The sequence below is a fragment of the Lissotriton helveticus genome, chromosome 9 (genome assembly GCF_964261635.1).
Source record: "Lissotriton helveticus chromosome 9, aLisHel1.1, whole genome shotgun sequence".
In the NCBI taxonomy this organism is placed as follows: domain Eukaryota; kingdom Metazoa; phylum Chordata; class Amphibia; order Caudata; family Salamandridae; genus Lissotriton; species Lissotriton helveticus.
Window position 1 is genome coordinate 325,672,755 of NC_136070.1, and position 18,390 is coordinate 325,691,144.

Genomic DNA, 18,390 nt, shown 5'->3' on the forward strand with positions numbered 1-18,390 from the left:
ATCATTTAAGACAACTTGCAGTCTGTGTGTCAGATTTTTTGGCAAACCCAAGTAGAGGGCGTTGCCATAATCCAGGCGTGATATAATGGTGGCAGAGACCACCGTACGGAACATAGATTGGGATAGGAGGGGAACTAGCCTACGCAGCTGCCTAATTAGGCCGATACATGTGCCCACGACGGTTGAGATCTGAGCCGTCATTGACAATTCCTGGTCAATTTTTATGCCAAGGCTTTTCACACTTGGCACTGGCAGCGGTGCGGATGCAAGATCTTGGGGCCAGAACAAATCCCCCCAAGGTGATATGCCCGTAGATACCACAAGAACCTCTGTCTTTTCAGGGTTGATTTTCAGCCAATTGGCCGTCATCCACCCCACTGTAAACTTGAGCGCCTCTTGCACATATCCATGTGCTCCAGATGATTTCTCAACGCTAAATAACAGCTGGGTGTCGTCAGCATAGTTAAAAACACGACAACCCATAAGTACCAGAGATTCGATTAAAGGTTGTAGGTAGAGATTGAAGAGCAGCGGTGACAGTGCTGAACCCTGCGGGACTCCCCAATCCACACTACCAAGCTCGGAGATGTCATCCCCCAAATGAATCCTCTGCTGCCTCCCAGTCAGAAAGGATTTGCGCCAATTATATGCCATGCCTCCAATTCCAAAATCAGCCAGTCTGTCCAGGAGCAGGTCATGGCTGACAGTATCAAATGCCGCTGATAGGTCTAAAAGTACCAGGGCACTCGGATTCTTACTGTCAGCCATGCCTCTAAGCTCATCCAGCACCGAGAGCATCACTAACTCTGTGCTGTGGTGAGCCCGAAAACCCGCCTGACGCTCCTGGAGAAGACTGTGTGATTCCAGAAAGCCAGACAACGACTGCAACACATGTTGCTCCAGAATTTTAGACATAAATGGAAGTTGTGAGATAGGACGATAATTTTTTTAATTAGGAGCATCTGTTCCTGGTTTCTTTAACAAGGGTCTAACACGAGCCTCCTTGAAACCCAGTGGGAGATAGCCCGTCCGCAGTGAATTATTCAAGAGGGAAATAATGTGGTCCTCCAAGATAGGGAGCACTGCCCGGAAAACGCTGGGGGGGCAGGGGTCCGCTGGTGACCCTGATTTTATGGAATTCATCAATTGTTTGAGTTTCGCAGACTCGATCTCTGGAAAACTCATAATAGTGCAGTCTTGAGGAGCACCCGTAGTCTGCCGTGGAGTGAAAGCGGTTCCTGCCTTACTCTTAATCTCTAAGAGGATGGTGTCTACCTTTTCTAGGAAGAACTGTTGGAAGATGTTACAGTCGATTTTAACTTCGTCCTTTGACGGCTTCTTTGTTAATTCTGAGAGGATCTTAAAGGTTTCTTTCTGTATGTTGTCAGCTTGCTTTATACGATTATCAAAGTAATCGGCTTTAGCAGCCAAGATAAGTTTCTTATAGCTGTTTAATAGAGATTTATACTGCTCCCGATCCCTTTCCTCCTTGGATTTCCTCCAGATTCTTTCTGCGCAGCGGAGCTCTTTCTTATGGTCTCTCAAGGAGGGGGTGTACCACGGCGCGCCTTTGTCCATACCCTTAGCTCTCTGTAATTTCTCTGGAGCTATCTGATCTATTGCTTGTATTAGATTTTGAGTTAAGCTCCAGTAATCCTGGTCTAAATCCCCACTAAGAGGGGTAGCATACCGTGGGAGAAAGTCTGACAGGGTTTGGGAATCAACCTTCTTCCATTGTCGGACTTCTTTGATCTTTGGGATTTGAGCCGGTGGTTTCTTGTTCATAGCAATAGCACAATAAATCAAATAATGAGCTGACCAAACACACGGAAGCACATCTTCGACAGAGACTTCCGGGCCAGAAGTCCAGATTAAGTCAAGTGTGTGTCCCTTTATATGTGTCGGGCCAGCCACCAGCTGTTTCAGGCCTACTGTGGACAGAACCAATTCCAGTTGGCGAGATACTGGGTCTTTAGGACTTTTTTCCCAGTGTAGGTTAAAATCCCCGGTTAGTAGCACTTTTTGATATCGTGTACAAATATCAGATATAATTGGGCCAAATAGGTCATTAAAAGCTGGTGTGGAATTGGGGGGACGATAAATTGTGAGGATCACCAAGCAAGCATTATTGAAAACAATTTTTACGCCTAGTAAATCTGCAAGATCAAGAGACTCTGCTAATAAATTCTCTACTTTCATGAGCTTTTTAAATATAATTGCGACACCGCCACCCCGCGCATTATTTGCGCGGGTCTGCCAAACTGCGTCGTATTCATTAGGGAGAGCTGCTATGATATCAGATGTTGAGTTGACGTCAAGCCAGGTTTCGCTTAACGTTAAAATATCAATGTCTCTCTCTTGAAGCAGAGAGAAAATCTCCAAATGGTGCTTATGGAGTGATCTTGTGTTCAGACTAACAACCTTTAGTGGAGTGTGATTGGGGTGCGGACTTACAGTTTGTACTCTTAAAATACGCAGCTCTTCCAGCCTGTCAATAGTATGGGGGCCAAGCCTCACCTCCTTTGACTGTAGATGATGCAAAGTGTCCGGGGAATAGGTGGTATGTCGGCCAGGAGTCTCGGCCCCAGCCCCTGCGCCCGGCCGTGCGCGGAAGGGCGCAGACGGGCTGGACTCTGGCGTGACTCCGGCGGGCTCACGCTGCGCGTAAACGCTGCGCGTCAGCATGGCTGCTCTAAATACCTGTGACTCAGCCACTAGCGCGGCAACAAAGATGGCGCCGCCGAGTGTCCGGTACTTCCCCCAATATGGCCGCCGAAAGGAGGACCCGCAAAATGCGGTGCTTTCAACAACAATTAGTGTGTGAGTAAGTGGGCTGGGGCAAGGTTAAAAGCAGGGGAAAACAACACAAAAGAAATAAAATACAAAACGGGCTATTAAAATCAGCCTCCTCTTGCTGACACAATCGTTCTGTGTAGCGCGATCTCTCCAAGCGCTATGAAGATACAAGCAACCCTGTCTGGTCAAGACCTGGTCCTGGGTTTGTCTGCCCTAAATACCTGTGACTCAGCCACTAGCGCGGCAACAAAGATGGCGCCGCCGAGTGTTCGGTACTTCCCCCAATATGGCCTCCGAAAGTGAAAAGAGGGTAGGAGGACCCGCAAAATGCGGTGCTTTCAACAACATTTAGTGTGCGAGTAAGTGGGCTGGGGCAAGGTTAAAAGCAGGGGAAAACAACACAAAAGAAATAAAATACAAAACGGGCTATTAAAATCAGCCTCCTCTTGCTGACACAATCGTTCTGTGTAGTGCGATCTCTCCAAGCGCTATGAAGATACAAGCAACCCTGTCTGGTCAAGACCTGGTCCTGGGTTTGTCTGCCCTAAATACCTGTGACTCAGCCACTAGCGCGGCAACAAAGATGGCGCCGCCGAGTGTCCGGTACTTCCCCCAATATGGCCACCGAAAGGGAAAAGAGGGTAGGAGGACCCGCAAAATGCGGTGCTTTCAACAACAATTAGTGTGCGAGTTAGTGGGCTGGGGCAAGGTTAAAAGCAGGGGAAAACAACACAAAAGAAATAAAATACAAAACGGGCTATTAAAATCAGCCTCCTCTTGCTGACACAATCGTTCTGTGTAGCGCGATCTCTCCAAGCGCTATGAAGATACAAGCAACCCTGTCTGGTCAAGACCTGGTCCTGGGTTTGTCTGTACTAGATACCTGTGACTCAGCCACTAACGCGGCAACAAAGATGGCGCCGCCGAGTGTCCGGTACTTCCCCCAATATGGCCGCCGAAAGGGACAAGAGGGTAGGAGGACCCGCAAAATGCGGTGCTTTCAACAACAATTAGTGTGCGAGTAAGTGGGCTGGGGCAAGGTTAAAAGCAGGGGAAAACAACACAAAAGAAATAAAATACAAAACGGGCTATTAAAATCAGCCTCCTCTTGCTGACACAATCGTTCTGTGTAGCGCGATCTCTCCAAGCGCTATGAAGATACAAGCAACCCTGTCTGGTCAAGACCTGGTCCTGGGTTTGTCTGCCCTAAATACCTGTGACTCAGCCACTAGCGCGGCAACAAAGATGGCGCCGCCGAGTGTCCGGTACTTCCCCCAATATGGCCGCCGAAAGGGAAAAGAGGGTAGGAGGACCCGCAAAATGCGGTGCTTTCAACAACAATTAGTGTGCGAGTAAGTGGGCTGGGGCAAGGTTAAAAGCAGGGGAAAACAACACAAAAGAAATAAAATACAAAACGGGCTATTAAAATCAGCCTCCTCTTGCTGACACAATCGTTCTGTGTAGCGCGATCTCTCCAAGCGCTATGAAGATACAAGCAACCCTGCCTGGTCAAGACCTGGTCCTGGGTTTGTCTGCCCTAAATACCTGTGACTCAGCCACTAGCGCGGCAACAAAGATGGCGCCGCCGAGTGTCCGGTACTTCCCCCAATATGGCCGCCGAAAGGGAAAAGAGGGTAGGAGGACCCGCAAAATGCGATGCTTTCAACAACAATTAGTGTGCGAGTAAGTGGGCTGGGGCAAGGTTAAAAGCAGGGGAAAACAACACAAAAGAAATAAAATACAAAACGGGCTATTAAAATCAGCCTCCTCTTGCTGACACAATCGTTCTGTGTAGCGCGATCTCTCCAAGCGCTATGAAGATACAAGCAACCCTGTCTGGTCAAGACCTGGTCCTGGGTTTGTCTGCCCTAAATACCTGTGACTCAGCCACTAGCGCGGCAACAAAGATGGCGCCGCCGAGTGTCCGTTACTTCCCCCAATATGGCCGCCGAAAGGGAAAAGAGGGTAGGAGGACCCGCAAAATGTGGTGCTTTCAACAACAATTAGTGTGCGAGTAAGTGGGATGGGGCAAGGTTAAAAGCAGGGGAAAAAACACAAAAGAAATCCCATGGGATGAGCCTAACCTCATACGCAGATGACACGCAGCTGGTTCTGGCCATAAATAGTGATGGAGACAAGGTGGCAGAACGTTTTCAAGGAGGTTTGCTAGCAATTGGGGAGTGGATGGCCTCCAATTGTCTTAAGTTAAACTCTGAAAAAACGGAGGTGGTCATCTGTGGACCTCTCTCACCAGGATGGTCTCCGGCTTGGTGGCCTGCATCTTTTGGAGTTCCTCCTAAGCCAGCTTCCAAGGTGAGGAACCTGGGAGTGACATTTGATGATGGCCTTAATTTTATGGCCCACGCTAAGAAAACAGCAGCTACAGCTTGTCATAAATTAAAATTGGTAAGGAAAATTATTCCTTTTTTACCTGACACAGCTGGAAAAACCCTGGTGGTTGCCCTAGTTCTATCTTCCCTGGACTATTGCAACGGACTATTTGCAAATGCGCAGATTCGAGTGACTAACAAATTGCAAACCATTCAGAATGCGGCGCCCAGACTCCTCTCTGGAATACCCAGATTCAAATCTGTTTCAGACACAATAAGGAACTACCACTGGCTGCCGATTCGTAACCGAATCAAGTTCAAGACTTTATGTATAGTTTATAAAGCATTACATAATCAAGGTCCGCAGTTTCTCAGGGAACAGCTTATTCCATATACTCCCTCTAGACAACTTCGTTCCACCACCTTGAATCAACTAGTGGTGCCACGGACAAAAACAGTTACCTGGGGTGATCGTCGATTTGTGGTTTCGGCCCCCAAGCTATGGAACACTCTTCCACAATCCATTAGGACCAGCCCCTCACTTTTGCTTTTCCGTAAGCGTTTAAAGACCTTGCTTTTTAACCAATAAATTTATAGCAACGCTTTCTGAAGATGGTAGTTAGTTTAGCGCCGAGACGCCTACGGGTATTCGTTCGCGCTTAATAAATAGCAATAATAAATAAAGAAAGAAAGAAATTATACCTGATGCGGGTATAATGTGATGCAGGGCTTTACAACGTAACCTAACTCCCTTCACAAAAAGTGACGCAACAGCAGTACAAAATGACACAAGGGGCTTGTAAATCTGTCCCTAAGTTTCAAGGCGAGGCCTTGTAGAGCCCCAGGTCTTGAAAAACTTCTGACACGTCTGTACAGAAGCGTCTTTCAGTTAATTTCAGTTCACAGTGGTATATTGGGAGACAGGGCAGCCGACCCACTTTCCTTAACTAGTCTTCAGAAGGCTGCAATTACCCATCAGTTAAATGAGAAACCTCTTGTTTCTACCCCGGAGATAATGACTGTTAACAGTACTATAATGCTCGGCCTATCCATTATTTCTGATTTAAACCCAAAGTAGCAGGAGACACTTTTTAAGTTCAATATTTTCACTTCCACCCGTCGCTCCCTTATGCATGTTAACATTAGCACAATTTAGTAAAACTCCGAAGGTGAATCATCTGTGCGTTCTGATTACTTTTAACCGCGAAAGTTTAATGTCACTAGTACTTAGCAGACCAGGCCACACACCCAGATGGGCTTGTCTACACAGGTAATCAGATGGCCTGGTCTGACCTTCATTCAACCCCACGTGGAGCCTAGAATCGGTTCTCTGGACTGAAGTTCGAGTGTTAGCCCTTGGAACACCTTCCTGGAACCAAGCAAGTTAGATTTCAAAGGTTAGAGATATTGGGTCATATGTATGAAGAAATTTTCCCATAGACACAGAATGGGTAAAACCCTTTGATCAGGGCCGGCTCTAGTCTCACGGAGGCCCTGATGCAGGGCCGGCTCTAGGCTCACGGAGGCCCTGAGCAGGGAGTGTAGGTAGGGGGCCCGAGGCCGCCAAATCCCTGCCAGGGGCCGCCACGCAAATATGTATCTAAGGATATATATTGGCGTGGCGGCCCCTGGGGTTTGGCGGCCCTGTGCAGGTGCACAGCTTGCACATGCCTTAGGCCGGCCCTGCTTTGATACATATGGCCCTAAATTACAGAAGGCAGCGTAAACAGCAGAACTTCATCTGAGATTAGGGTATATATATTCCCCACGCACAAGAGCATCACTTGCATGGATACCTGGACACCCGGGGCGTACTGCATGTTCGGGCCCAGAGAGGCGCAGCAGGCCACGTGTGCAGAACAGATTTAATTAGTTTGTTTCCGAAAAAAGACAATGAACAATCATTCGAAGCCGCAAATATAGAAAGGCAGGTTTATAGACTGCTCAAAGAGATATTATCGTCCAGGAAGTTACACAGAGATTGTTCTGTGGTTTTTAATTGAACAGTTATGACTCTGAAACATTTTGTACTTCAGAGCTATTTTTGGAGTGCATTGTTTTTCTCGATGCTATCTGCAAACTTGCTAATATCTCACTACATACACTTGTAGGTGCTTTTATGGAAAATCACCTAACATATCTATGGAGATGTTATATTTTTCGCATATCTAGTTATGTTTTTCTGTAAACACAAAACATGTTAAAAATGGGAGAATAATTAAACATAAGTTCTTAAATCAAATATATGAGTAGTGGCATGAGATTTATGTAACAGAGGACCTAATTCATTTGGCTGGCAAATCCACCTCCGGCAATACCGTTTCTGGCGTGTATGGGAACTGAGAGACTCAGAAAACTGCATTCGATTTCCCTGGTTGTTTTTCGTTCGCTACTGCATTGTCACCTGAAGATTTTGGCTGCTTTTAGCAGCCTGAGTGTTAGAATTGGGGGTCTCTGGTTGGCGCAAGTAGGTACTTGTGACAAGCAGGGACCCTCTCCTCTAAGTCAGGGCAAAGGATGACCCTTCAGAATTACCCTTGCTCACCCTCTAGGTGCGTGGCGTGAGCAGCCAAGGCGATTCTCCAGGCGTTAGTCAGTTAAGCATCTGTAGACACACACACAGTAAAATATACCAATCCCCCCACAAATGGACACCAGGCTGTGAGTATATAAAAATACGCTTCTTTATGTAAAATATATATATCTCTTAGGTCAGACTTATCACAAGATCAAATAACGGTTCTGTATGCCCACAGGTTGTAAATAGGCAAGCTCTCTTTTAGTTATAGTTCAAAAATGCACGGTTCTTCTCTTAAGTTGTATTCCACAATGTTCTCTTGATTCTCTGTTTGTTTCTGCACTCGGGTGCGCTTTAGACGGGTGAAATCCCGACGCCCTGCCAAGTCTCACGCTTCCCGCGTGAGACGCGATCGGCCCGGCCGGGTCTCTGACAGCTGATGGCCCTCCTGGTCTGCGGGACCCCCTCGGGGGGGAAACACCGACCTCAGAGCTGTCCAGGTGGAGGGGAGGCCCACGGACCCAGCGCAGCCCCAGTCACTCGGTCAGGGGCTCTGGTTGCAGCCTCGTCTCCCCGACAGCTAAAGGATTCCAGCGGGAGGGGCTGGAGCGCTCTTCTCAGCGCGGAGCTGCAGGCAGGCACACAGAGCGGCGTGAGTCAGCGGACAGGGGCGGCTCGCACCGCGGGTGATAGTCACAATTCCTGGGCCCTGGCAGGCAGGCTGGCAACCCCAAAATCAAGGGTAGAAACAAACGTTGCGGGCCCCGAGCCCGTTGACGGTCTCGGTGGCGGCTTTCCTCCGGGGACAAAGGCGAGGTCGGGTGCGTCCGTCCAGGTCGGAGGTCTGTCCCCTGGGTCTGTTTGCGTCCGGTGGGGATTTCTGGCGGGAGGGTGAGGCACAGCAGCGGGCCCTCTTAGGCGGTCAACACAGCGATCTCCTCAGCGGGGGGAGAGCGGCTCAACGGAGCGGAGCTCTTCCTCGGCGGGGACGAGGAGACACAGTCGGTCACGGCCTCAGGGAGGGGCTGGGGGGCACCACAGCAGTGAGCCTTCCAGGCGGTCAACACAGCGATCTCCTCAGCGGGGGGAGAGCGGCTCAACGGAGCGGAGCTCTTCCTCGGCGGGGACGAGGAGACACAGTCGGTCACGGCCTCAGAGAGGGGCTGGGGGGCACCAAAGTCACAGCTCCGGCAGTAGTAGATATCCCGGTTAATTACCGGCAGACGAGCAGAGGCAGGTTGAGCCAGATGGTCCTGTGGCTCAGGTCAGGGGGCAAGCTCAGTCAAGCCCTTGGAGAATGTTTAAGCACAAAGCAGCAAAGTCTTTTCTCATCAAGTCTTTTCCTCTCCTTTCTCAGCAAGGCAAGCAGCAGGCCAGTTCTCCCAGCGTCTCTTCTCCTTCTAGTCGGGCAGAGGTCCTTCGTGGTGAAACAGGATTCTAATTTACAAGGAGCAGGGCTCCTACTTTTATACACAGTTTCTTTTGTTCTCACTGGCCAGGGGGGCCTCTGCATAACTGCTTCAGTCTCTGAGTACTTGTGGGTACTTATGACTTCTGTATTCAGTGTGAGGGCAGGCACATCAGCCGCTCCCCAGGGAGGCGGAGCCGGCATTGAGAGGGCAGGAGTGGCCTGAGTACTTTGTTGACAAGCTTCGGTCCTTCCTGGGCCAGGTGCAGGCTGAGTCATCAGTCGCTCCCCAGGAGGGCGGAGCCAGCATTGTGGAGGCAGAGCACAGCCTGATGCATCATTCAGGGGAAACTCCCACCACCCATTAAGGGGTCCTCCTGCTAATCACTACCTGTCAACTCCCAGCCCTGTCACTCACACACACCAGACAGTCAGATCCACATCCAAGCAGAGGCGGGCTGAAATGGTTAGGCAAGCAAATGCTAACTTTCTAAAAGTAGCATTTGCAAACACAGGATATTAAAATAAACTTTACTAAAAGAAGTATTTTATTATTCTGAGTTCAGGCATACTAAACATGAATTTCTACCATGTTCCCTGAGCCTGCTGGGATTATAGAGTGTAATAATTCCAGCAGCCCATCTGGCCTAGAAGGGAACTGGTAGCCTTACAATAGTGAAAAACGAATTTGGCAGTAATTCACTATTAGAACATGCCACACACATCCGGGCATGTTCTACCTTACACTTACAATGCACCCTGCCCTCAGGCCTACCATAGGGGTGACTAATATGAAGTTAAGGGAAGGTTTAGGGGCTGGCAAGTGTGTGCACTTGCCCAGCCAGGGTGACAGTACCAGACTGCACGCAGGTTCTGCAATGGCAGACCCTAGACACATTTTAAGGCTGCTTCTGTGGGTGGCGCAACCAGCGCTGCAGGCCCACTAGCAGTATTGGCATTCACAAGCCCTGGCACTCCTGGTGCACTTTACTGGGGACTGACAGTAAATCCAATGAACCAATCAGGTATATCAATCACATGTACACTTTACAGTAGGGAGCACTTGCACTGCGGCACGGATTGGCCGTGGCGCAGTGCCCTGAGTCGCGGACACCAGCAAAAACATCTGAGGCACAACAGCAAAAAGTGGAAGGGAAACTCACGCCAAGGTGCCAGGTCTAACACGTGTCCCCTCCAGCTGAAATGTGGGGGGAACTACCCTTCCCCAGGGAGTTCCACATCACTAAGGCGGAAAAACTTGGACAGACCGTCAGCGTTGGCGTGATCTGTGCCAGGGCGGTGTTCCACCGTAAAGTCCATACCCTGTAGGGAGATGGACCACCTCAACAGTTTTGGGTTCTCACCCCTCATCTGCATCAACCATCTGAGGGGCCTGTGGTCTGTCTGAACCCGGAAGTGAGACCCAAACAAGTAGGGTCTTAGCTTCTTCAGTGCCCAGACCACAGCAAATGCTTCACGCTCTATTGCACTCCACCTACTTTCCCGTGGCAGTAACCTCCTACTGATGAAGGCTACAGGGTGGTCCCAGCCCTCCTCAGTCATCTGTGAGAGAACAGCCCCTACACCATGCTCTGAAGCGTCTGTTTGCACTATGAATTCCTTGGAGAAATCAGGAGCCAGGAGCACGGGTGCCGTGCACATGGCAGTCTTCAGGGTGTCAAAAGCCTTCTGACAGGTGTCAGTCCAAATCACATTCCTGGGCTGCTTCTTAGAAGTCAGCTCTGTCAAGGGGGTCACAATAGTGCCATAGCCCTTGACAAACCTCCTGTAATACCCAGTGAGCCCCAGGAAGGCTCTCACTGCAGTCTGGGTCTTGGGGGGTTCCCAAGCCAGGATGGTCTCAATTTTGGGTTGCAAGGGTGCCACCTTGCCACTCCCCACTTGGTGTCCCAAGTACACCACGGAACCCTGCCCAATCTGGCACTTGCTCGCCTTGATTGTGAGGCCTGCCTTGCGCAGGGCCATCAACACTTCCCAGAGGTGCCGCAGGTGTTCTGGCCAGGTGCCACTGAACACCGCGATGTCATCCAGGTAGGCGGCACTGAACTCATCCAGCCCAACCAACACCTGGTTGACCAACCTCTGAAAGGTGGCAGGGGCATTCTTCATCCCAAATGGCATAACCCGGAACTGGAAATGCCCATCTGGTGTGGAGAATGCGGACCTCTCCTTTGCCCCATCGGTCAAGGCGATCTGCCAGTACCCAGACGTTAAATCAAACGTGCTGAGGAACCGGGCAGCCCCTAGCCGATCAATGAGCTCGTCCGCTCTGGGGATAGGGTGCGCGTCAGTCTTGGTGACTGAATTGAGTCCTCTGTAGTCCACACAGAACCGGAGTTCAGGTGTGGCTCCCGGCGCAGCAGCCTTTGGGACCAAGACCACGGGGCTGGACCAAGGACTGCTGGAAGACTCAACCACCCTAAGAGCAAGCATCTTGGAGACCTCCTCCTTGATGCAGGCCCGGACCCTGTCAGTTACCCTGTAAGCCTTATGCTTCACAGGTAAGCTGTCTCCTGTGTCCACATCATGGACGCACCAGTCTGTGACACTAGGAACCAGGGAGAACAGGTCTGGAAACTGCCCCAGCAACTGGCGGCAGTCTTCCTGTTGCTCAGGGGTCAGGGTGGGTGAGAGGTTAACTCCATCCACTGACCCATCTTTCTCACAGGCCACTAAGAGGTCAGGAAGAGGCTCAGACTCCTCTTCCATTCCATCATCAGTGGCCAACAGCATGCCCACTTCGGACCTTTTCAAGTGGGGCTTGAGGCGGTTGACATGTAAGACCCTTAAAGGATTCCTGGGCGTCTTCATGTCCACCAAGTATGTCACTGAGCTCTTGCGCTCCACAACCTCAAATGGGCCTGTCCACTTATCCTGAAGTGCACAGGGTTCCACTGGGGCCAAGACATACACCTCTTGTCCAGGCTGAAGCTCTACCAGAGTGGCATTCTGGTCGTACCACCGCTTCATCTCCTCCTGGCTAGCTTCCAGATTTGCCTCAGCAAGTTGTCTGAAGCGCCTGGTTTGGTTTCTGAAGGCCAGCATGTAGCTATATACATTCTGGGGAGGTTTCCTGGGAGATTGCTCCCAGCCTTCCTTTACCAAACTCAGTGGTCCTCTCACGGGGTGACCATACAGCAGCTCAAAGGGGCTGAACCCTAGAGACTTCTGTGGCACCTCGCGGTATGCAAAGAGCAGGCATGGTAAGAGGACGTCCCACTTACGCCTCATTGGACCTTCCAGGCCCATGATCATGCCCTTTAGGGTTCGGTTGAATCTTTCAACCAACCCATTTCCTTGGGGATGGTAAGGTGTGGTGAACTTGTAGGTCACACCACACTCTTGCCAAAGGGACTTCATATACTTGGATATGAAGTTGGTCCCTCTGTCGCTCACCACCTCTAGAGGGAACCCCACTCTGGAGAAAATTCCCATTAGTGCACGCCCCACCACGGGGGCCGTCACTGTCCTCAGAGGGATGGCTTCAGGGTACCGGGTGGCATGATCCACCAAGACCAGGATGAACCTGTTGCCCATGGCTGTCTTGGGGTCCAGAGGCCCAACAATGTCAATACCCACTCGTTGGAATGGAGTACTGACCACAGGGAATGGTTGGAGTGGAGCCTTGTTCTTCCCTCCACTCTTCCCACTTGCCTGGCAAGTTGGACAGGTCCTACAATGAGCATCTGAGCTCTTGTGCATTTGGGGCCAGTAAAAGTGGGTGACAAGCCTGTCATAGGTCTTGTCCATCCCCAAATGTCCTGCTAACGGCACATCATGAGCCAGTCCCAGTAGGAAGGCTCTGAACTTCTGGGGTACCACCAGCACACGGGCTGACCCAGGTTCAGCAGTCTTAGGCTCGGAATACAGGAGGTCATTCTCCCAGTACACATAATGTGTTTTGGCCTGAACACCATTGGCCTGGTCTGCAGCCTGCTGCCGCATACCCACGAGAGAAGGGCATTCTTTCTGCTCCTTGCAGAATTCCTCCCTGGAGGGGCCTCCTTCTTGCTGCCAATGGGTCAGCTCAGGCAGGTCCCCCAGTTCAGCAATCTGTTCCCCTGTAGGCTCCAGGGCATCCCCCTCAAGGTCTGCTTCCTCCTGGACCGTGGGAACAGGAGGGGCCGGTTTCCCGCGCCCCCTGCGCCTTCTCCCTAAGGCCGGTTCCTGGGCCTCTCCTTCAGGTCCCAGGACTTCTTGATCACCCCTATTGGCTGCCATTGACCGGGTGGTCACGCACGCCCAGTCAGGTAGACCCACCATCTTCAGGTGAGTCGTTTTCTCCACCTTTTCCCAAGGGGAGTCCTCCAAGTCATTCCCTAGCAAACAGTCAACAGGCATGGCGTTCCTCACACAGACCTGCAGAGTACCAGAGACCCCCCCCCACTCGAAGGGAACTTGAGCCATCGGACACTGACTCTCTGAATTGTCAGCGTTGACAACCCTACAGTAGGCATGGGGTACAATCTGCTCTTGAGACACCAGGTGCTGCCTCACTGCAGTCACACTGGCTCCTGTATCTCTAAGAGCCTCAGCTTTCTTACCATTGATGGTAACCACCTGCCCATATTTTTTAGTGTTAGAGGGCAGGTAGTTTGTAGGGACCATCTCACTGTCTCCTAGTGAGACTAGGGTCATCTGAACAGGGTCTCCACCCCCCGGGACCATCACTTCTTCTCCTAAGTGAACACTGGTCACTTGTCGGGGCGGAGCACCAGTGGGTGCTGGTTTTCCAAACAGGCGACACTTGGGGTCACTGGCTATGTGCCCCGGGTCACCACATTTGTAACAATTGAAGGGCCCCTTTGGAACAGGTCTACCTGTCGGGGCCCCATTCTGCTTTGGGGGTGGGGGAGGCTGAGAACCCTTCTGCTGGTTCCCTTGGGGATTACTTTGGGGGCCTTTAGGGAACCCTTTCTGTTTACCCCTGTCCCCCCCACTCTTCTGCTGGGGACCCTGCCCACCCTTGGCGGAGTCTCCCACTGGACCCTTGTGGACCCTGGTGCTGAGCCAGCGGTCCGCCTCCTCAGCAAGCTTCCTCGGGTTGGACAGCTTGCTATCAATCAGGTGCTGGCGTAACTCAGGAAAACAGTTATCAGACAAGTGCTCCCATGCAATTAAATCAAAGAGACTTTGAAAATCATTCACCTTGTTACCCTTCACCCAACCATCCAGGGCTCTGCAAAAAAAATTCACATACTCCACATACGTAGTCCCAGGACGCTTTGCACACCCCCTGAACCTCTGTCTATATAATTCAGGGGTAAGCCCATACCTGGTCATTAAGGCCTCCTTCATGTGGGGATAAGAAATCTGTTCTGCAGTGGGCAAATCTAGCAGGGTGTCCCGCCCTTCGCTAAGGAACCTTCCCCACAACCCCGCTCCCCAATCTTTCTCAGGGACCCGGTGGGAGGACATGGCTACCTCATATGCCCTAAACCACTGTCCTATGTCATCCCCCCTAAAGAATTCTTTAACTATATCTTTGGGGATGTACACCTTGGACTCTACCTGCACCGGCGTTGTGCTGCCACCAGAAGGAGCTGTTCCCAAACCTCTTTGATCCAACTCCTTCATTCTCAGGTCATGGTCCAGCTGGCGTTGCTGTGCCTCCATGGCCAATCTTTGCTTGTCCATTTCCAGTTTTTGTTTTTCCATTTCCATTTGCCCAGCTAATCTTGCCATCTCCATTGCATGTGCCCTGTCTGCGGCCCTGTCTGCCAGCTCCTCTGGTGACAGGCCTCTGGGGGGCTCTCCAGCGCCATCTGGTGGAATGATATCCACCGGGGTCTGTGGATCTCTTGACTCCCTCCAAGCTCTCAGCGCCGTCACGAGTTGGGTCTTGTTGCTCAATCCACCTTTGGCAATTCTGCATTTTGTGCAGAGATCTTTCAGCTGGTCATTGGTTAAGCTCCTCAAGGCTCCCTCTCTCCAATCTATGTCATCTGCTCCAGAGAAGGTAGAGAGCGCTCTTCCGGCAGGAAGTGAGCCAGGCATGGCTTCAGCAATGGCAGATGTCTCAACAAAATTAGCAAAAAGGAACTGGAAACCTGTGGCTGCGTTATAGATCTGCTCTCCCTATGTGGTGATCAGTAATTCACTGTATGTAAACTACAAATGCAAATTCGCAAATCCTCACCGCTGCGACCAATGTTAGAATTGGGGGTCTCTGGTTGGCGCAAGTAGGTACTTGTGACAAGCAGGGACCCTCTCCTCTAAGTCAGGGCAAAGGATGACCCTTCAGAATTACCCTTGCTCACCCTCTAGGTGCGTGGCGTGAGCAGCCAAGGCGATTCTCCAGTCGTTAGTCAGTTAAGCATCTGTAGACACACACACAGTAAAATATACCAATCCCCCCACAAATGGACACCAGGCTGTGAGTATATAAAAATACGCTTCTTTATGTAAAATATATATATCTCTTAGGTCAGACTTATCACAAGATCAAATAACGGTTCTGTATGCCCACAGGTTGTAAATAGGCAAGCTCTCTTTTAGTTATAGTTCAAAAATGCACGGTTCTTCTCTTAAGTTGTATTCCACAATGTTCTCTTGATTCTCTGTTTGTTTCTGAACTCGGGTGCGCTTTAGACGGGTGAAATCCCGACGCCCTGCCAAGTCTCACGCTTCCCGCGTGAGACGCGATCGGCCCGGCCGGGTCTCTGACAGCTGATGGCCCTCCTGGTCTGCGGGACCCCCTCGGGGGGGAAACACCGACCTCAGAGCTGTCCAGGTGGAGGGGAGGCCCACGGACCCAGCGCAGCCCCAGTCACTCGGTCAGGGGCTCTGGTTGCAGCCTCGTCTCCCCGACAGCTAAAGGATTCCAGCGGGAGGGGCTGGAGCGCTCTTCTCAGCGCGGAGCTGCAGGCAGGCACACAGAGCGGCGCGAGTCAGCGGACAGGGGCGGCTCGCACCGCGGGTGATAGTCACAATTCCTGGGCCCTGGCAGGCAGGCTGGCAACCCCAAAATCAAGGGTAGAAACAAACGTTGCGGGCCCCGAGCCCGTTGACGGTCTCGGTGGCGGCTTTCCTCCGGGGACAAAGGCGAGGTGCCCAGCGGCTCAGGCAGAGCGAGGCTGGCACCCGAGGCGTCCGTCCAGGTCGGAGGTCTGTCCCCTGGGTCTGTTTGCGTCCGGTGGGGATTTCTGGCGGGAGGGTGAGGCACAGCAGCGGGCCCTCTTAGGCGGTCAACACAGCGATCTCCTCAGCGGGGGGAGAGCGGCTCAACGGAGCGGAGCTCTTCCTCGGCGGGGACGAGGAGACACAGTCGGTCACGGCCTCAGGGAGGGGCTGGGGGGCACCACAGCAGTGAGCCTTCCAGGCGGTCAACACAGCGATCTCCTCAGCGGGGGGAGAGCGGCTCAACGGAGCGGAGCTCTTCCTCGGCGGGGACGAGGAGACACAGTCGGTCACGGCCTCAGAGAGGGGCTGGGGGGCACCAAAGTCACAGCTCCGGCAGTAGTAGATATCCCGGTTAATTACCGGCAGACGAGCAGAGGCAGGTTGAGCCAGATGGTCCTGTGGCTCAGGTCAGGGGGCAAGCTCAGTCAAGCCCTTGGAGAATGTTTAAGCACAAAGCAGCAAAGTCTTTTCTCATCAAGTCTTTTCCTCTCCTTTCTCAGCAAGGCAAGCAGCAGGCCAGTTCTCCCAGCGTCTCTTCTCCTTCTAGTCGGGCAGAGGTCCTTCGTGGTGAAACAGGATTCTAATTTACAAGGAGCAGGGCTCCTACTTTTATACACAGTTTCTTTTGTTCTCACTGGCCAGGGGGGCCTCTGCATAACTGCTTCAGTCTCTGAGTACTTGTTGTGGGTACTTATGACTTCTGTATTCAGTGTGAGGGCAGGCACATCAGCCGCTCCCCAGGGAGGCGGAGCCGGCATTGAGAGGGCAGGAGTGGCCTGAGTACTTTGTTGACAAGCTTCGGTCCTTCCTGGGCCAGGTGCAGGCTGAGTCATCAGTCGCTCCCCAGGAGGGCGGAGCCAGCATTGTGGAGGCAGAGCACAGCCTGATGCATCATTCAGGGGAAACTCCCACCACCCATTAAGGGGTCCTCCTGCTAATCACTACCTGTCAACTCCCAGCCCTGTCACTCACACACACCAGACAGTCAGATCCACATCCAAGCAGAGGCGGGCTGAAATGGTTAGGCAAGCAAATGCTAACTTTCTAAAAGTAGCATTTGCAAACACAGGATATTAAAATAAACTTTACTAAAAGAAGTATTTTATTATTCTGAGTTCAGGCATACTAAACATGAATTTCTACCATGTTCCCTGAGCCTGCTGGGATTATAGAGTGTAATAATTCCAGCAGCCCATCTGGCCTAGAAGGGAACTGGTAGCCTTACAATAGTGAAAAACGAATTTGGCAGTAATTCACTATTAGAACATGCCACACACATCCGGGCATGTTCTACCTTACACTTACAATGCACCCTGCCCTCAGGCCTACCATAGGGGTGACTAATATGAAGTTAAGGGAAGGTTTAGGGGCTGGCAAGTGTGTGCACTTGCCCAGCCAGGGTGACAGTACCAGACTGCACGCAGGTTCTGCAATGGCAGACCCTAGACACATTTTAAGGCTGCTTCTGTGGGTGGCGCAACCAGCGCTGCAGGCCCACTAGCAGTATTGGCATTCACAAGCCCTGGCACTCCTGGTGCACTTTACTGGGGACTGACAGTAAATCCAATGAACCAATCAGGTATATCAATCACATGTACACTTTACAGTAGGGAGCACTTGCACTGCGGCACGGATTGGCCGTGGCGCAGTGCCCTGAGTCGCGGACACCAGCAAAAACATCTGAGGCACAACAGCAAAAAGTGGAAGGGAAACTCACGCCAAGGTGCCAGGTCTAACACTGAGGGGCTGCGGGTTTACCATGTTACTCATAACCTCCAATGGGCCCAGTAACTCGCATTACAAGTGCATTATATACTATGGCACTTGTATTACGGCAGATGAGATAGTTGCCAAGTTTGTGAAGGAGTATCCTGACTGATTTGCATATGGCCATGTCTGAACTGGGGTGGCGGAGTGAGCTTAAGAATGATGATGGATTAAACCCAGATCAGTTGACTGGGGGTGAGTGCTTGCAATGTTCAACACTCCATCCATCATCTCCTTTGGTTTTGCTTTGTTTGCCCTAAGTTGGCAGGGTATGCCCAGACGTGGGTCCCTTGCTCACTTTGCCACTGGATTCAAGCTAGCTTGGCTAATGACGGCTGATTAGCCAGAAACGGGTCCCAGGATGCTTGTTTCCGGTCCAGGGAAGACATGGCTTGGCAGTTCGGGCTTGACTGTTCCCATGAGGCACA

At 51.4% G+C, this 18,390-nt stretch overlaps 1 protein-coding gene across 1 annotated transcript in view; it reads right to left on the reverse strand.

The window, feature by feature from the left end:
* Nucleotides 1-18,390, reverse strand: part of KCNK10 (potassium two pore domain channel subfamily K member 10) — a 434,219-nt gene that overhangs the window by 87,958 nt on the left and 327,871 nt on the right. The gene's annotated exons all lie outside the window — the stretch shown is intronic.